The sequence below is a fragment of the Myxocyprinus asiaticus genome, chromosome 16, assembly GCF_019703515.2.
Source record: "Myxocyprinus asiaticus isolate MX2 ecotype Aquarium Trade chromosome 16, UBuf_Myxa_2, whole genome shotgun sequence".
In the NCBI taxonomy this organism is placed as follows: Eukaryota; Metazoa; Chordata; class Actinopteri; order Cypriniformes; family Catostomidae; genus Myxocyprinus; species Myxocyprinus asiaticus.
In genome coordinates, this window is record NC_059359.1 from 38,994,328 (window position 1) to 39,010,537 (window position 16,210).

Genomic DNA, 16,210 nt, shown 5'->3' on the forward strand with positions numbered 1-16,210 from the left:
GAAGTACCACTTCCATGTTTTTATAAGTCTCAGTCAGCAGGGGGCAGTAAGCACAACTACAGCTGTACAGGCAACACGCAGCTGTACAGATGACAAAGTAAACTGACAGCTGTTCCAAGACAGCTGAGTGCAAGGGTCTCTAGATGCATTTTTTCAAGTTTCAAACAACATTTAAATTGAAACAGCTTCCTAGAAATGTGGCGTTTATGGCTAGAGATGCCACAAATCAATGAAACATGATGAAGCCACTGTGAGACGCACCAAAAGCGTTCATCTAATGTATGTGTACAGATGGAATACAAGAACGTGTCCTGTGAGAATATCTTTTAAGTCTTCCTTGTACAGACTGATGTACTCAATTGTAAAATAGATCTCTGTGGACTGCAGGCCAGTGATGGGCTAATGTTCAATGATATGGATATCAAGCAAACAACATATTAACTTTTTAGGCCAATTTTTGTATTGTCTGCCACAATATAGTAAAGTCTTTGGGATTATCTGAAATATTATATTTATAATTATATAAACATAATATTTGATTATTAAATATTGAATTATCTTTATTTGGGGTTCAAATATTGATTTGATCAATCAGCATATCATGTAATTTGTTTTAAAAAAAGGTAATTGATTGACAGCTCTAGTTTTTAATGTATATCTTTGTTTTTATTTCCAGCTCTTCATTTTCCATGAGTTCTGTAAGATGCAGCACAGAATTCAACTGATTATCTACTTTGTTTTCTTCCCTCAGAAACTGCTTTTTGGTGCTTGGCTCAGATTGAACATTCATTATTGGTGGGCAGGACACAGCAAGAAACTGCAAACGGCCAAAGTTCATGCAAAAAAGGAAAAAAGACCTCCTCAAGAGGAGCTGAAGAACTCTAGTATCAGCAAAGAGAAGCCAGAGGCCCATAAACAATAGCCCTCTACTCACAAGAAGTCTTTGCACCAGCCAGGGCTGAAGCCCAACAATTCTATATCTATTCCAGTTGCCACAGGGTGTTGGGCCATGGTGAACTCTGACCCCTGGCCTCATTTTCAAAGGCGATCTCTGATCCCTGTTGTGGCTCAGCTATTCGCTGTGAATCTCGACGTGCAGAGAGGGGAGCAGGTGAAGCGCTCTTCTTCTGCTGTTGTCTTTGATGTGGAACATGGTCTGGGGCGATTTCTCAGTGTGTGCAGAAAGCATACACAATGCAAGGATGGAAGTCAAGAAATCTGGCTTTAGACATCGAAAAGTCCACAGCTAACTATACAGATGTTGGCTGAAGTTTTGTTTGTATTGTCTTTGTTTTTTTTTTTCATGTATTGATTATGAGTTTTAGGTGAAATGTATCTAAAAACCAATTCTGGAAACTTCCAAGGTCTCGAAGAACCTGAAGATTCCGAATTCATTTAAAATCCCTGATAAAAAGACCAGCTTAATCTAACATGAGTTTTTATGCTGATTAGTACTGGTTTTGTGCTGGTTACCTAGTGAAATGTAACTGGTGAAAGTGGTGGAACTAGCTGGTCATTTTTGACCACTTTAAGATTTAAAAACAGTGGAAAACTAATCTTAATCATAAATGTGGTCAAAATGCCTTTGGGGTCATCCTCAACATTGACTAAATGAATATGTAAAATAATAAATAATATGTGTTTATATTTATTTAATGTCAGACTTGTCTACCCTTTTTATGTTTGGGTCAAAAATGACCATGTGGTAAATAATGATGATTTTCAATGTGTTTTCATGAGTGAAGAGTGTCACAAGATATCTCTCTCTCTCTCTCTCTCCACACACACACACACACACACACAAACACACACACACACAAACACTGTTATTTTTTAGTTGTCTATCTTCACAATGTTGATTTTACAATGTTGACAATGTATTTGTTGTACAATAATGTTGTATGTTCTTTTTTGCAATATTCCTATGGTTGTAATGTTGCAGAATATAAACAATGATTCTGTTTTTTCTTTCAGACTAATACATTTGTATCAGCTTATGTTAAGTACTGTAATTCCTTACAGTAAAGGAAAGGATTTACTGTATATCTTCCGTTCACAATTAGTACCACAGCTGACATAAAGGTGGCGCTCTTTCAAGTTAAAATGTTACTATATAGACTTTGTTCAGTGTGAAAACATGTAGGTAAGCATATGACAATTTTCATGTTTATAATTAATAGATGAGTGTGCTGTAAAACTAATGCAAGTCTGTTGTACTCTATACGGGTCATTTTTGACCTGAACATCATAGTTTTTATTTATATCACACATTATGTTTTAAACATAACAGAAGGATATAGGGATAGTTCACCCCAAAATGAAACATCTTATTTACTCACTCCATGTTGTTCCACAATGAATTTCTCGCTTTTGTGAAACACAAAAGATGTTATGCAGACAGTTATCCTCAGTCACCATTCACTTTCATTGTATAGGGGGGGGAAAAAACAGTATTTTAATTTTTTGGTGAACCATGCTTTTAGAAAGGGGACACCAGTACACCTGCATTCATCTTGGGGACCAGCATTCAAAATACAAACTATGCTAATAAACATCAATGCTGGGATGTTTTAAACAGCGCTTAGGCAAAACGTTAATTTGTTTTTTTCTCTCTTTCTCGCTTTCTCTGTGTATGTGTGTGTGTGTGTTTCTGTGTGTAAATCAATTTGAGCTCAAGGCTGATCTGCCTTACAGGCACCTTTTCCTTTGATTCGGTTCCCACTGCATCCTAGCGGAGGACTTCAGCCAGCCTTAAGTTCTTTGAGGGATTTGTACTCCCCCTATTTTTAGCTTACCAACACCCGCATTGACTCTATCTGCCACCCTCCATGGGCTCTGAAACAATGCTAGGAGAATATGTAAACTTTGGCTTGATTCTGTGGGAATACCGTCAAAGGAAAAGAGGCTTTCAGTGCAGACCTACCTGCAGGGCAAACGTCCTTCAAAAGCCGTGATCAGAAACTGTTTATAAAGAAATTATGCATAAACATAAAGAACATTTGTGAATGTTTACTGCTTTCATTTAAGCATCTACATTACCTTTAAAAGACAACCTTGTAAACTTGAATCTAGGTTTATTTGAATTTAAATGAATGTAAACCTGATTTAATTATTTCTTTATTTTTAATTTTTGGAGATGTACAACAATTCCCCTTACGACTATCAAGAGTTCTGGCAAACTTGCCACACATTTGCCATTATTATTTTCACATGCAAATGAGCTTTGTGACAAACTCTTCATTGTCACCAAAGGTTTGCTGCAGGTTCACCACTACCGGTGACGAGCTGTAAAATACTAGCAAATTTCTGCGGCGAATCGCAAGCTCATTTGCATGTGAAAATAATGAGTGCCGAATTTGCAGCAAGTTTGCGGCAAATTTGTCAGAACTCAAGATTTTTTGTAAGGGTAGTGTTAAGTGTATTTATGATAGCTGGGTATTTTAAAGGCGAAGTGTGCAATTTCTGTGGTACTACTGTCACCAAACAAAACTGCAAAAATGTTTACCAAATCTTGGTTTCCCAAATACTCCCTCCATCTCTCATTGGTCATAAAAACAGATAGTTTCACCCCAGACTCATGCTATTGGTTTAGCCAATGTCGCTGTGGGCTGGTCAGGGTGCTCAAACAAGCAAACATTATTAAGAGCCAGAATATTATTTCAGAGCCAAAGCATTTACACAATTTTCAGTCTATTTAACCTATGGATGTCATAATTATAGATGTGTCTGCATATGAAGCTTGGAAATGAGAAAGTATTTTGACACAGAAATTACATACATCACTTTTAAACTTAAGTAAACGTTCAGCATCACTGGTTTAAACATTTTCTTTTTTTTTCTTTTTAATAAGCAAACAGAGTTTGGAATATTAAGAGCCTCTAACAAAAACAGTTTTAGACCATTTTCTGGCTGTTAACTGTGTTCACCTAATTAATTCCCATGCTGAATTGCCATAATTTAAATTGTCCTTTGGAGTGAAAATGAGTTACAGGCCTTGAATTCCCCTTTTAATTAGTACAGCTTTAAAATAACTGCCTCAGAAGAAACAAACACACGCTTTCAATCCATCACAGAGGTTTTTTGTTTTGTTTTGTCTGCTTTGGGGGAGACAGAACAGAGAAAATGATTGAATCTTTACATGTTCCTTTTCACCAGAGGATCTCAACTGTTAGACCTGAGCCCTCCTGACCCCTGTCTTCTCTCATGTAAAACAGCACCCTCTGTCAACAGCCAGGAGCACTGCAGCTTTAATCCATGCACTCAGAGAGTATATTCTGACCCCTAATCACTGTTCAGCAAGCTACTTTAAACTGGAAGTAGCTTGTAACTTGGGAGGCTACAGTTTGAAAGTAGTTAAACACTGGTCAAGGTACTCTTTCTAATATGTTTTATATGTATCAACTGCATATATCTTCTCAGATAAACTATACATCATCTATCAGATGGTGCACACATACATTACAAATATAATGTGTTGGCGAACACTAAATTTGTGAAGTTTTAGCCCTGTGAATTTCTAGAAAGTAAAATAACATTTTTCACACTTTCACAAGTTTGATTAATTTAATTTGTCTACTAACAATGTCCAACAGTGTATGTACAAGCATCACATGAAATTTTAATTTTTAGAGTAATTGTTTTTTTCTTTTTTTCTAAAAGTCAGAATTTACAGTGTCGGGGACATGTAACCATGTGTGGAAGTGTTGCCTCCTTTTGAAGCTGGCCCAACCCCCTTCTGGATTTACCCAACACTCTTTTGGAGATTACGCTCCCATTTGGAGATCTCCGGGCTGCAGCACCGACTTGCTTTACAATGGAGAAGGATATAGCTGCAGGCCGAGCTCCAAAAAGAGGTGTAACAGAACAGCTAATGTATTTATAAATCAGTCTATCTGGGACATTTAACCAAAGTAAAGTCATTTGCAATCATTGTATGGTAGAATATATCATTCAAGCTCAACAGGTATGACATATCATCAATGAATGAAACACGTTAATGAGATGGCCAGACTGCTGCAGGTTATTTATGTTTGATTATTATTCAGGAGCTGAGTATAGCTACATTTGAAAAGGAAAAAAAATATATATTTAGAGGCAAATTTCAGAAAAATGATACATTTGAGATCAGTCAAGTTAACGCAAAAACAGTATTTTTTGTTTTAATCAACTGACCGCCCTAAAAAGTCCCATGAAGAAACCTCTGCATGTAGGTGCTCTGAACGCTCTAACCGGAAACACCAGATTTTATGTATCCTAAATACACACAATGAAATATTTTCTTACTTTTTGAATAATTTGACAAAATTACAGCTTGATTGGAAATGAAGCCCAAAAAATAGTCTGCTCACAATATTTTTATTTGTGTTCTGCAAATATCAGAAATACCTGTATGTATGTGTTTATAATCATATACGCCACAACTGCGGGACAGTTGTAATTATAAGACGATTAGAGAAATCATTTTCACACAATAAATATTGAAATGGTTTATGTTTATTTCACACATTGTTTAAATTATTATAGATTTAAACATTTGTATAATTTGTATTTTATTTCATAATGGATTTTCATAGTTTAACATTGAAAGTCTGGGTCTGGGACAAGGTTAAAACAGTCTTAAAATCTTTACATAAAATTAATTTGAAAAGTATCAAAGCAACAAATGATGAAGGCATGGTAAAAATGTCCTAAGTCAGCATTAATGTGACCATATTACAGAAAAAAAGGTCAAATCTACTAGTTTTAATAAAAATCAACCCCATGGACATGAAATTGCCCAAATTTGTAATATACAGTATATACTGTATGGAAGCAATATGACACAAACAAGAGTGCTGCATGTCTATCTGTCAGCATGGCTGTTAATCGGCCGTAGGCACGAGATCGCTTGCTGAATGCAGCAGGTAATCACAGCCATGCTGATAGATGGTCAGTGCAGCTTGATTGCAAGTGTGATATTGCTTTTATACAACAGTTCAACGAACAAGTAAATAAATAAGTAGGGAAAAACTAAGGACTCAAAAAATTCTCTTGTGTGTGTAACTACTTTCTTGTGCCACGTATTCAGGATCTGCTGTTGCTAGTTCGAAAGATGTGCCCAAGCCTCTTTTAGTAATTCGAAAGCGTCACTTAAGAACTTCCAAGTAATTGGAAAAACTCTCCTGCATGTTAAAAGTTTATGTTTTCTCTCAGCTCTGAAACTTATATCAGGTAGGCGCCCTGAGCAGATTCAGGATCTGCCATCCGTTTGATTACTCCATCTTTCGCGACTCTCAGCTGTGATCGGCAGTAATGCTGAAGCTGTTAGTTTATTTCTCAGCTATAGTGTAGTAGTAATCCAAGCGATCATGTTGTATAAATATAAACAGCGATGTAGCGTTTTGCCATGTTAAATCCACTACTGGTTGGAAAAGTATCTTGTTACTGGAAGTTACACTTTTGAAAACAGCTGAGATACTGTCATTCTGAAACATGAAGTCATGTTAGTAGCATCACTCTTTTCAGTTAATTACTCCCCAATACTGCCCCTAATAAATTACTTTAAATAACATATGACGTCAGTAAATTCCTGGTCAGTTAATCTCTTTTAGATGGTTTATCGGACTGATCCAGAAAAGGTGCTTATCAAAAAAGCTGGCAGTACTTGCAAGTGTGCATATCTGGAGTTCATTTAGTTGGAACACAGTTAGTTAGCTCGTCTGGGCTTCAAAGAAACATATTTCCGTGATTGAGGCCGACTGTAAAGATGTTTTATGAACATGCTAGCAGGGGAAACTCCAGACAAGAAGTGTTTTAGCAGATCTCTCTTTGAACCTCCGGGTGTTTCTCCGTGTTACCTCAACCTGTTTTATCGCCTCATAAAAATTCAGGCATGTTAGTGAACTTAGATTTCCCGTTTTAAATTAAAGCTAAAGTTAAGTTCACATTTACCTGTTTAATTGGTGTTACTTAAGTGTAATTATCACTGTACCTACAAGTGCATTTTAGGGGTCATTCTACAAAAAGGGTGCCATTTGTGTCCCTCATATAAATACAGTGGCCCCAAAAAGTACTTGCACACTTAAGGCACACTTAAAAATGCATGAATGTCTTTGCATTACAAAATAAAATATCAAACAATGTGAAAAGTGAAGTTTGTTCTGAGAAAAGGACTAGCATCATTTGTTTGCAAATGCCATGAAATTGAGACATTTTATTTAAGAATTTTTTACCATAAGTGTCCAAGTGTTCATTAACTTTAACAATGAATGGCAACATTTATATTTGTTTAACATAAACATTTTCTAAACACAATAGTATACAGTTAAATATATAACTGTATATATTTATCCCATAAATATATAAACATAAAGACCTATTATGATGTATTAATTTACAGTAGTTTCAGATTGCACAATTGATTTTATAAACAACTACACACATTATTTGTCTGATAGAATGTTTAAATCTTACACACACAAATCACATGCAAAAAGAATATTTTAAAAATCATCTTATCAAATTGGAAAAGGCACCTATGTAATGGAATAGCTCAAGTTCATTTGCATGTAGATCATTTTCTAGACGCTTTCCAGTGCATATTACAGTTTGTATTGGAAATGAAGTCATTCCACAAGACAAAATACTGACGTATCATGTTTTTGCAGGTTTTCTTTTGTGTGTAAAGATATCCACACATCTGGTTTGAGTCACGCTGAGTGCAGGCTTTTCATATGAGTCCCTACCTGCATGGAAAAATCGAGAAGCAGACCTCCATGTCTCTTTTTTCATAGTCACTCAGTACTTAGGAGAAAAACATCCAGATACCATCAGCATCATCAAAAGTACAGGCTGGCACGATTTTGCATTTTTGTCTGACAAAGGCAGAAAAGTTCTTCCTGGGTCAGCTGTCAGTCAGTTTGTTTACCTACAGTATAAAAAAGTCTCTGGACAGCCCTGCTAATTAACAGGTTTGGCCAGGCCTCTTAATTTCAGTGAAGAAAAATCTTAATGCTACAGCAAACAATGACATTCTAGACAATTGTGTGCTTCAAACTTTGTTGCAATAGTTTGGGTAGGGCCCTTTTTGGTTCAAGCATGACAATGCCCCTGTGTGCAAAGCAGGGTCCATAAAGAAATGGTTTAGTGAGTCTGGTGTCCACATTCTTTTGGCTATGAGGCTGAATACAGTCTGTGTCTATGAGCCCTAATGGGTTATAAACACCAGTGCATGATCACACACTCACTGTGTCTCTGTAAGGTGTTGCAGAGGTCTGCATCTCCCCATGTCTAGAATCAGTCTTGACCATCTGCCCTCATTGCTCTGAGCCCCGTGGATGCTGTAGGTGTCAGTCTGGCTGTCTGCCAGCCTGTGCCTCAGCTGGTCAGTGTGTTTGTCTCAGGCAATCTGAGTGTTCCAGTATTTGGGCTCTTCTAAGACTATATAAGCATTGATTTTTATTAACATCATCATACAGAATTCCAAAAGTAATGACTATTTCTAAAAAGGTTTCCCAAACACTCGCCCCATTTACACTTATTAAGAAAATCAGTCATTTTTAAAAGCTCACCATTCACACATACTTTGGACAAACTGCAAAAATTGGTCTCATTTTTCAGAGAACCTCCCAAATAATAATAATAGATGACTCAAATTATTCATGCATAAACAGAAATATTTTTAGGAAAAAAAAATTGTTGCCCTAAATTTGTAAACGTAATTTTCAATGTGAATGTTTTGAGGCCTTATTTTGTCATTTTAAGTAATATAAATGCAGAAGTGATGGTTATCTCTGAATTATAAGCTCTCCAATGATACCTCATTTGCCTAATTTATGTATACGTAAACATTAACATTTTAAGTGTAAACTTTTTTCACGATACAGCGCCCCCTTTGGATTCTCTGTTTCTCAGTCAATGATCACACGGAAGGTCGGCATGTTGTTTCAGAAAGTTAAAGTACCCTAGGATCGGCAACATTATGCAGACTCTCTGAGAAGCGCTAACTCCCATCAAACAATTTTGCATCAGCTCAAGCAGTTTACCTTCCCTTGTGGCGCAAGGACACCTGATTCCTATGTAGAAATCAGGAAGAAATCATGTTCGCATAATCAGTGACAAGTGCGATACAAAGGTTGTATTTTTCTCTCTAGCATTAAATTTTTTGGTCCACTAATGGTTAGGTTTAGGTTTGGGTTGGGGGGTTGAAAACCACACGCTTCACAACTTGCATTTAGTGCCCCTCCGTGGACATTTTACCTGGAAAATGAAGCTCACACGTGCCCATACACCCAACAACACTTACCGCTTTGACCACTGGGGGCAGTGTTTTGAATTTCAGTAAGCACAGACTGATTTTTGCTAAAGAAATGTCAACCAACTGTTTTCGATTTCACTGTGAGATCAGTCTGAGTGAATAATGACTTAAATTTTGTTTTGTTCCTCACAAAAAGCTGACAAATATGACTTATTATAAGTATGATGCATGACTTTTAGAAATGTTAATGGTAGCTTTTTTTCATCTTTGGAGCCTGATAGGCCCATTCCCCATTCACATTTATTTCTGCTTTTTTTAAAGAAAAAGAAGGGACAAGTCAAAATGGATTTTTGTGGTAATCAACATTATTTCACAAATGCTGTTGATTGAGTATGGGATATTCCTTTAATGGTACCATTTTTAATTTAAAAGATACAGCGAAGGGCAGGATTTTCAACCAATAGCGACTTAAATCTTTGTTTGTTCCTCACACAAAGCTATCATACATCTTCTGACGATTTAAAAATACAGCGCACAAGTTGGACTAATTTTATGGAATGTTTATTGTGCCTTTTGGGTCATTTTGAAGAGGGGAAAAAAAATCCCTTTTTGTGTTCAACTAAATAAAGAAAATCATAGTTTGGAACAATATGAGGGAGAGTAAATGTATACACCAAGGACAACTTGTGTTTGATATAATAATATGATATCAACCCTTTACAGCTAACACAGGTTTCACACTGACTGAAATGTCTAATCAAAAATCTCTTTCCAGTCCTAGTTAAGTAAGTCATGGTCAGCCTCACTAGTGTGCCAGGCAAGGTGAGAGAAAGCTCCACCTTTTGAAGTAAACACAGCCGAGCATTTGAAGTGGCTAAGACACTCATGTGAAACTGTGCTCAGATTAATGGGCCTCCCCCAGGTGTTTATGAGTGTATGCTCTACCCCTAGCTTGTTAAAATCTTATAGTATGTTTATTTTATATAGCCAGAGGTTGGATGGAATAAGTAGCCATTTTGGTGCTTTTACCATCCTGAATTTCCTTTTTCTACACTATTTCCATTTTAAAAGCTACAGGCCAAAATTTATGAACCTTTTTTTTCTTGTTGAGTGAATGGTTATATGATGTTCACTTCTAAGTTGTTACATAAAATATGCAGTTTGTCAGACAGATTTAGGTGCCAGTTTGTTAGGTTATGACTATGCTTGCAAAGGTCACAAGGGGTCAGGCGACCTGGGTAATACACAAAGTGCAGGAAAACAGAATGCAGAGGCTTACTGAACCAGCCACGGAAACTGTATATTAATCCCCTCCCAAAAGGGAATATTTCATTGCACCACATCTGGCAAAACACAGGACACACATCTCTGTGTGTGTGTGATTGTATGTGTGTGTGTGTGTGTGTGTGTGTAAGCCATTGCTTTTTCAAGTGGCATTTTTAGATACAGTATGTATGTGCCCTGTTAGGCCCTAGGTGAATATTAAAAATATATATAAAAAATATATTAACTCTTACCTACACGGTAAAAATGTTTTGTCAGGTAACCTAAAAATGCGCTTCATGTGGTAACATCAGAATTAAATTGTTTTATTCAAGTTCAAGAAACAGAACTAAGCCATAAAAGGCTATCACTGAGTGCTAGATAGTGTACAATGAATATACAATTATGTAATACATTAAAATCCATGTTTTTTATACTGAATAAGCTATCAAATTGTAAACATGTTTTGCATAATGGAACTTTACAAACAAATGTGGTTAAATCTAAATTTGTATTATTTAATATGACTGCATCAACCTGACTGCATTAGTTAACACCATTGGCAGATTGTTTTAATGGGTCAGATCAGGTAGAAATAGATCCTTAAGGTAACAACTGCATGTTTTCACTTTTTACAGTATAGAAGCTATGATGCAGATAATCATAAAACTACCTCAATGAAGTGCACAGCATATCAGCTGCACATGTTTGCTACCCGAAGTATATAACTAGGCAATAATTATCTACAGGAAAGACATGTGGCTTTAATGATCTGTTTTTGTAAAAAAAAAAAAAGAAAAAAAAAAAGGAACATAAAACATAATGCTCTTTCCATCGTAAAAGTGGGCGCACTAAACTGTAGATATAAGCAGGCCCCCCGAGGAGAGGTGCACTCTACGTTCTAATGGCTCATTAAAATGTGGTCCTCCTCTCTTCTGCCCTCTCCAGTTGTGAGCTTGGCTGTAGGACAGCCCTCAATAGCAGGGTGACGATGACGAGAAGGAGGGGCAGGTCGTTTACGGCACATGAATTTAAAAAAAAAAAAAAAAAAAAAAAAAAGGGGGGCCTGGGTAGCTCAGTGGTAAAAGACGCTGGCTACCACCCCTGGAGTTTGCTAGCTCGCTAGTTTGAATCCCAGGGCGTGCTGAGTGACTCCAGCCAGGTCTCCTAAGCAACCAAATTGGCCTGGTTGCTAGGGAGGGTAGAGTCACATGGGGTAACCTCCTCGTTGTCACTATAATATGGTTTGCTCTCAGTGGGGCACATAGTTGAGCATGGATGCTGCAGTGGATGGTGTGAAGCCTCCACACACACTATGTCTCCATGGCAACGTGCTCAACAAGCCACATGATAAGATGCGCAGGTTGACGGTCTCAGAACCTGCTGGATTGAGGCAAATCACTACGCAACCACGAGGACTTAAAAGCGCATTGGGAATTGGGCATTCCAAATTGGGTGAAGAAAAAAAAAAAAAATTTAAAGAGAAATCTTTAAACAGTATCCTAGCTGCTCTTTTCCATAAAATGGGGATTGGGTCAGTCAAGCTTTTTGATTTTAGTGTGGGTTTTGTTGTATGGACTTATTTTATGTTGCTTGTATTTGTCATTTTGGAGTTTAACATCCCCAGTCCCCATCAAGGTTATAATAGTTTTAATTTTTTATTTAGTTTTTATTTCTATTTCGTTTTAAATGTATCGCTCCAATTTAGTTTAGTTTTTGTTTTGTTTGTTAGTTCTTTGTAAGTTTTAGTTTTTAAATATTTTATAGTTTAGTTTTAGTTTTTTCATTACATTTAGTTTTTATTTAGTTTTAGTTTTTATATCTAGTGATACATATTGAATGGGGAAAACAGGCATTTGTGCAACATAGGCCATATAGCTGGACACCCAAATGTACAGTTTGTAAATAATACTTATAATATTAAAAATCTTCATTTTAATAAGACCAACTGAATTTCATTACTAATATTACAGTAGAAGAAAACACATAATTTCAATTTAAGAATGCTTCTTTTTAATTGAACTTTAACTTCAAAGTCCTCTTTAGTGCATTTGAAATGAGAAAGTAAGTCTTGTTGCAACTCTTAAAACTAAACATCAAACAAAACTCTATATATCGAGAGAGAGAGAGAGAGAGAGAGAGAGAGAGAGAGAGAGAGAGAGAGAGAGAGAGAGAGAGAGAGAGAGAAAGAGAGGTTCATATGTGTCATAATTGAACTCCCAGACACGTCTAGCATGTTTTCTATAGGTAGACCAGATTTGGAAAGTTTCAAACTGGGACACCTGGGTGGTCGGCTTCTTTCAGCTTGTTGAACATGCATTTTCATTTGGGCATTTCTAATTTGCATTGGATCATGACAGATTGCGCCAAGTGTGTGAGTCGTTGTCATTATCTTCCCTTCCCTGCAATCGATACCAGACACTATACCAAGAAGGACATTGAGGATATTTAATTTAATTTTCTACCTTCTTTGCTTCTCTCCATGATGTACTGTAGAGATTTCCTCCCGCTCTGTCTTTACTAATTAGTGATGGGTCGTTCATGAAGGATTCGTTCATTTTGAACAAATCTTTTATGTGACTCAGAAGAACAAGTAGTCTCAGAGAGTGATTCGTCCATTTTGTGTTGGCCGCGCATGTGCATTGCGCAACTTCCGTTCATTTGTTATGTGAAAACCGCATAGGCACTGTACAGGAAACAGAAATGATTAGTTCACCTCTCGAGTGTTCTGGTCCGAGTTGTTCGTTCTTTTGTCACATGATAGCCGTATACGCTATGCATTGCTCACACAGGAGACAGAAATGATTAGTTCACCTCTCGAGTCTTCTGGTCCGAGTCGTTCGTTCTTTTGTCACGTGATAGCCGTTTACGCTATGCATTGCTCACACAGGAAACAGAAATGATTAGTTCACCTCTCGAGTCATCTGGTCCGAGTCGTTCGTTCTTTTGTCATGCATTTAAGCTATGCACATACGGCTGCCATGTGACAAAAGAACGAACGACTCGGACAAGAAGATTCCAGAGGTGAACTTATCATTTCTGTTTCTCATAATTTGTCCCCCCTTATTTGCTGCATTATACATTTTTCCTTATAGGGACTTTAATCAAAGTTTGCGTAAGTAGACGTGTTGGGGGGATTTGGCTATTGAAAATGTAACATTTTAATTTAATTCTGCTCAAATGAATGAAATGACTTGAATAAAGATTCGTTCATTATGCTGAACGAAATTCAAAGATTCAAGTCAATAAAATGATCCAATCTTCCCATCACTATTGCTAATGTAATGAGGGCAATAGGCCATCTGCTTATGCCGTCGCCGCCGAGTGGCATCTTCATGTTAAGGTGATAGTGGGTTTAAAGGTTTAAAAACTAAATATTTTTTATGATTATCTTTATTTTATTTTAGTTTTTTTCAGAGCCATGAACATTTATTTTAGTTTAGTTTCAGTTTTTCCAGTTATGTTTATTTGTATTTCAGTTTACGAAAAAAAAAAAGTTTTTGTTTTCGTTTTAGCTTACGATAAAACCTTGGTCACCATTCACTTTCATTATTTGGAAAAGAACACCAAATAAAATAAAACAAAACAAATAAAATCATACAGGTTTGGAAAAATATAAGGGTGAGTAAATGATTACAGAATTTTCTTTGAACTATCACTTTTAAATTACAAAGCTCAAAAAAAGGTACTGACAGATGATCACTTGTGACTGTGCAAGACAAGATAAATTTATATAAATTACTCACATATTTATTTGTGTGTCCAGGCCACGGGGGCATGAACCTGGATATGAGATGGCATGTGTGTGTGTGTGTGTGTGTGTGTTTGTGTGGTGGGTGGCCCATAGAGCAGCCTGGCAGCAGCTGGCTGTAACTCTCTGAACTTCCTCATTAATAAATGATCACAGACTACCATCTGGAGAGAGCCAAGGCCTTGTACATGTGTGTGTGGAGCCAGGGTGGTAAGCACAGGAGCCAGGGCTCCTCATCTGCATGGCTGCCAGAGTCAGAAAAACCATAGAAAGAGAGAGGCAATCAAGGCCATTATTGTAACACTCAACTTTAAGATTCACCACACCCTTTGGCTCCGGTTTTTCCATGGCTTTCTCTGTCTCTGCTCAGATGTTCTCACCCCAGCTGACCCATCTAAACTCCCTCACCCTTTTCCTGCTTTAACTGCAGCCCACATGTGCAGCTTATGTAAAACAAAGCACATGGGTGACTTTTACTGCAAGAACAAAAGGATGATTTAAATTATCTCTTTCCAAACCGAGTTCCTGTTTCATTTGTTGCCAGGGTGTTGCTACGTGGATGCTAAGGTTTTCTGGGTGGTAACCTGTGGATTGCTAGGTTGTTCTGCGTGGTTGCTAAATGTTTACTGACTGGCCCAAGTCAAAAGAACCCATCTCCATGTCTCAATGATACTCTTTATCCAAGTTGTGGCTTGGGTCCCTCCATCAATGTAAATCTAAGGGATTTTTTTCCGCGATGGGAGAAAGGTGCCTCTGGTTGTTCCTTGCAGGGTACTAAGCCTTAGAGGCTCCATATGGTTAGGATTAGGGTGGGGGTGGAGTTAGGGTATCTGCCGCTTCCCAGGAACAAACTGAGGCCCCTTTGTACAACAGGTGATTTTTTTCACCCATTTTATTGTCCTTCAGGTGTAAGGATGTTCTCTTAGGAAAGGCATAGCACACTCTTCTAAACAAGGTGCGGGGCAAGTTACTGTACATGTCAAAGTTTTTTTCAAATCCGTAACCCTGAGTATGAGCAATAGTAATATTGATGGATTTCTTAACAGACTGATCACACTGTGAATTCAGTGACAAGAGTTTGAAGGTTCTTCAGCTGAAATCGGTCTGTGCTTACCAACATTTTAAACACTTCCCCCAGTGGTGAATTTGGAAGTGTTGTTGAAAGTATGAGCAGACGTGAGGTCCACAGAGTGGGGCCAAAAATGATTTGTAAAGTGAGTTGTTTTTACTTGTGATGTAATACAGTCAAAAGGAATGCATATTTTATTAAACCCTCTAACCCAGTGGTTCCCAAACCTGTTCCTGGAAGCCCCCAAACACTGCACATTTTTTATATCTCCCTTATCTGACACACCCAGTTTTGGTCATGGAGTCTCTACTAACGAGCTAATGAGTTGAATCTGGTGTGTTTGGTTAGGGAGATATCCAAAATGTGTAGTGTTTGGGGGACTCCAGGAACAGGGTTTGGGAGCCACTGCTCTAACCCATATCCCAAAAAAGGATTACCTGAAAAAGGATTGGTGACTCTCTCTTGTCTTTTTGCACATTGCTTGTCCAAGGCCAGAATAGGGTAGGGTTAACCTCTATGTAGGCATCAGTGAAAAAACATGGTTTCGAGGCCCCCCTCTTTTTACATAAGGGTCCCCCTTCATATACCCCCCCCCCCCCACCCCCGGTTTATAAAAATAAATGTGATTAATAAAATTCTACTTGAATTTGACGAGTCTTTATTTTAAATAATTCTGTTGAACCTGTTTGGTTCAGTGGTCAATTCCACAATAACCCATTTGGGAAGACCCTGGTTCAAGTCACATGGGACATGCATGAGTTAATGAAGGTCTAAGAAGGACTATTTGAGGTTAAACAAGTAGTTTTTATATAAAGGTTATTTAACTATTTATTTATTGAAGATGTTCATAGCTGAAATGATACATATTTCTCTGCTTCTACTATGGGAGCTA

General features: G+C 37.3%; 1 protein-coding gene across 4 annotated transcripts in view; it reads left to right on the forward strand.

Moving 5' to 3' along the window:
- Nucleotides 1-3,048, forward strand: part of LOC127454417 (calphotin-like) — a 192,902-nt gene extending 189,854 nt beyond the window's left edge. For all 4 annotated transcript variants that reach the window (XR_007899524.1, XR_007899526.1, XR_007899525.1 and 1 more), the window contains one exon: nt 752-3,048. The gene's annotated coding sequence lies outside the window, so the exon portion shown is untranslated. The remainder of the gene's footprint in view (nt 1-751) is intronic.
- The last annotated feature ends 13,162 nt before the right edge of the window (nt 3,049-16,210 follow it).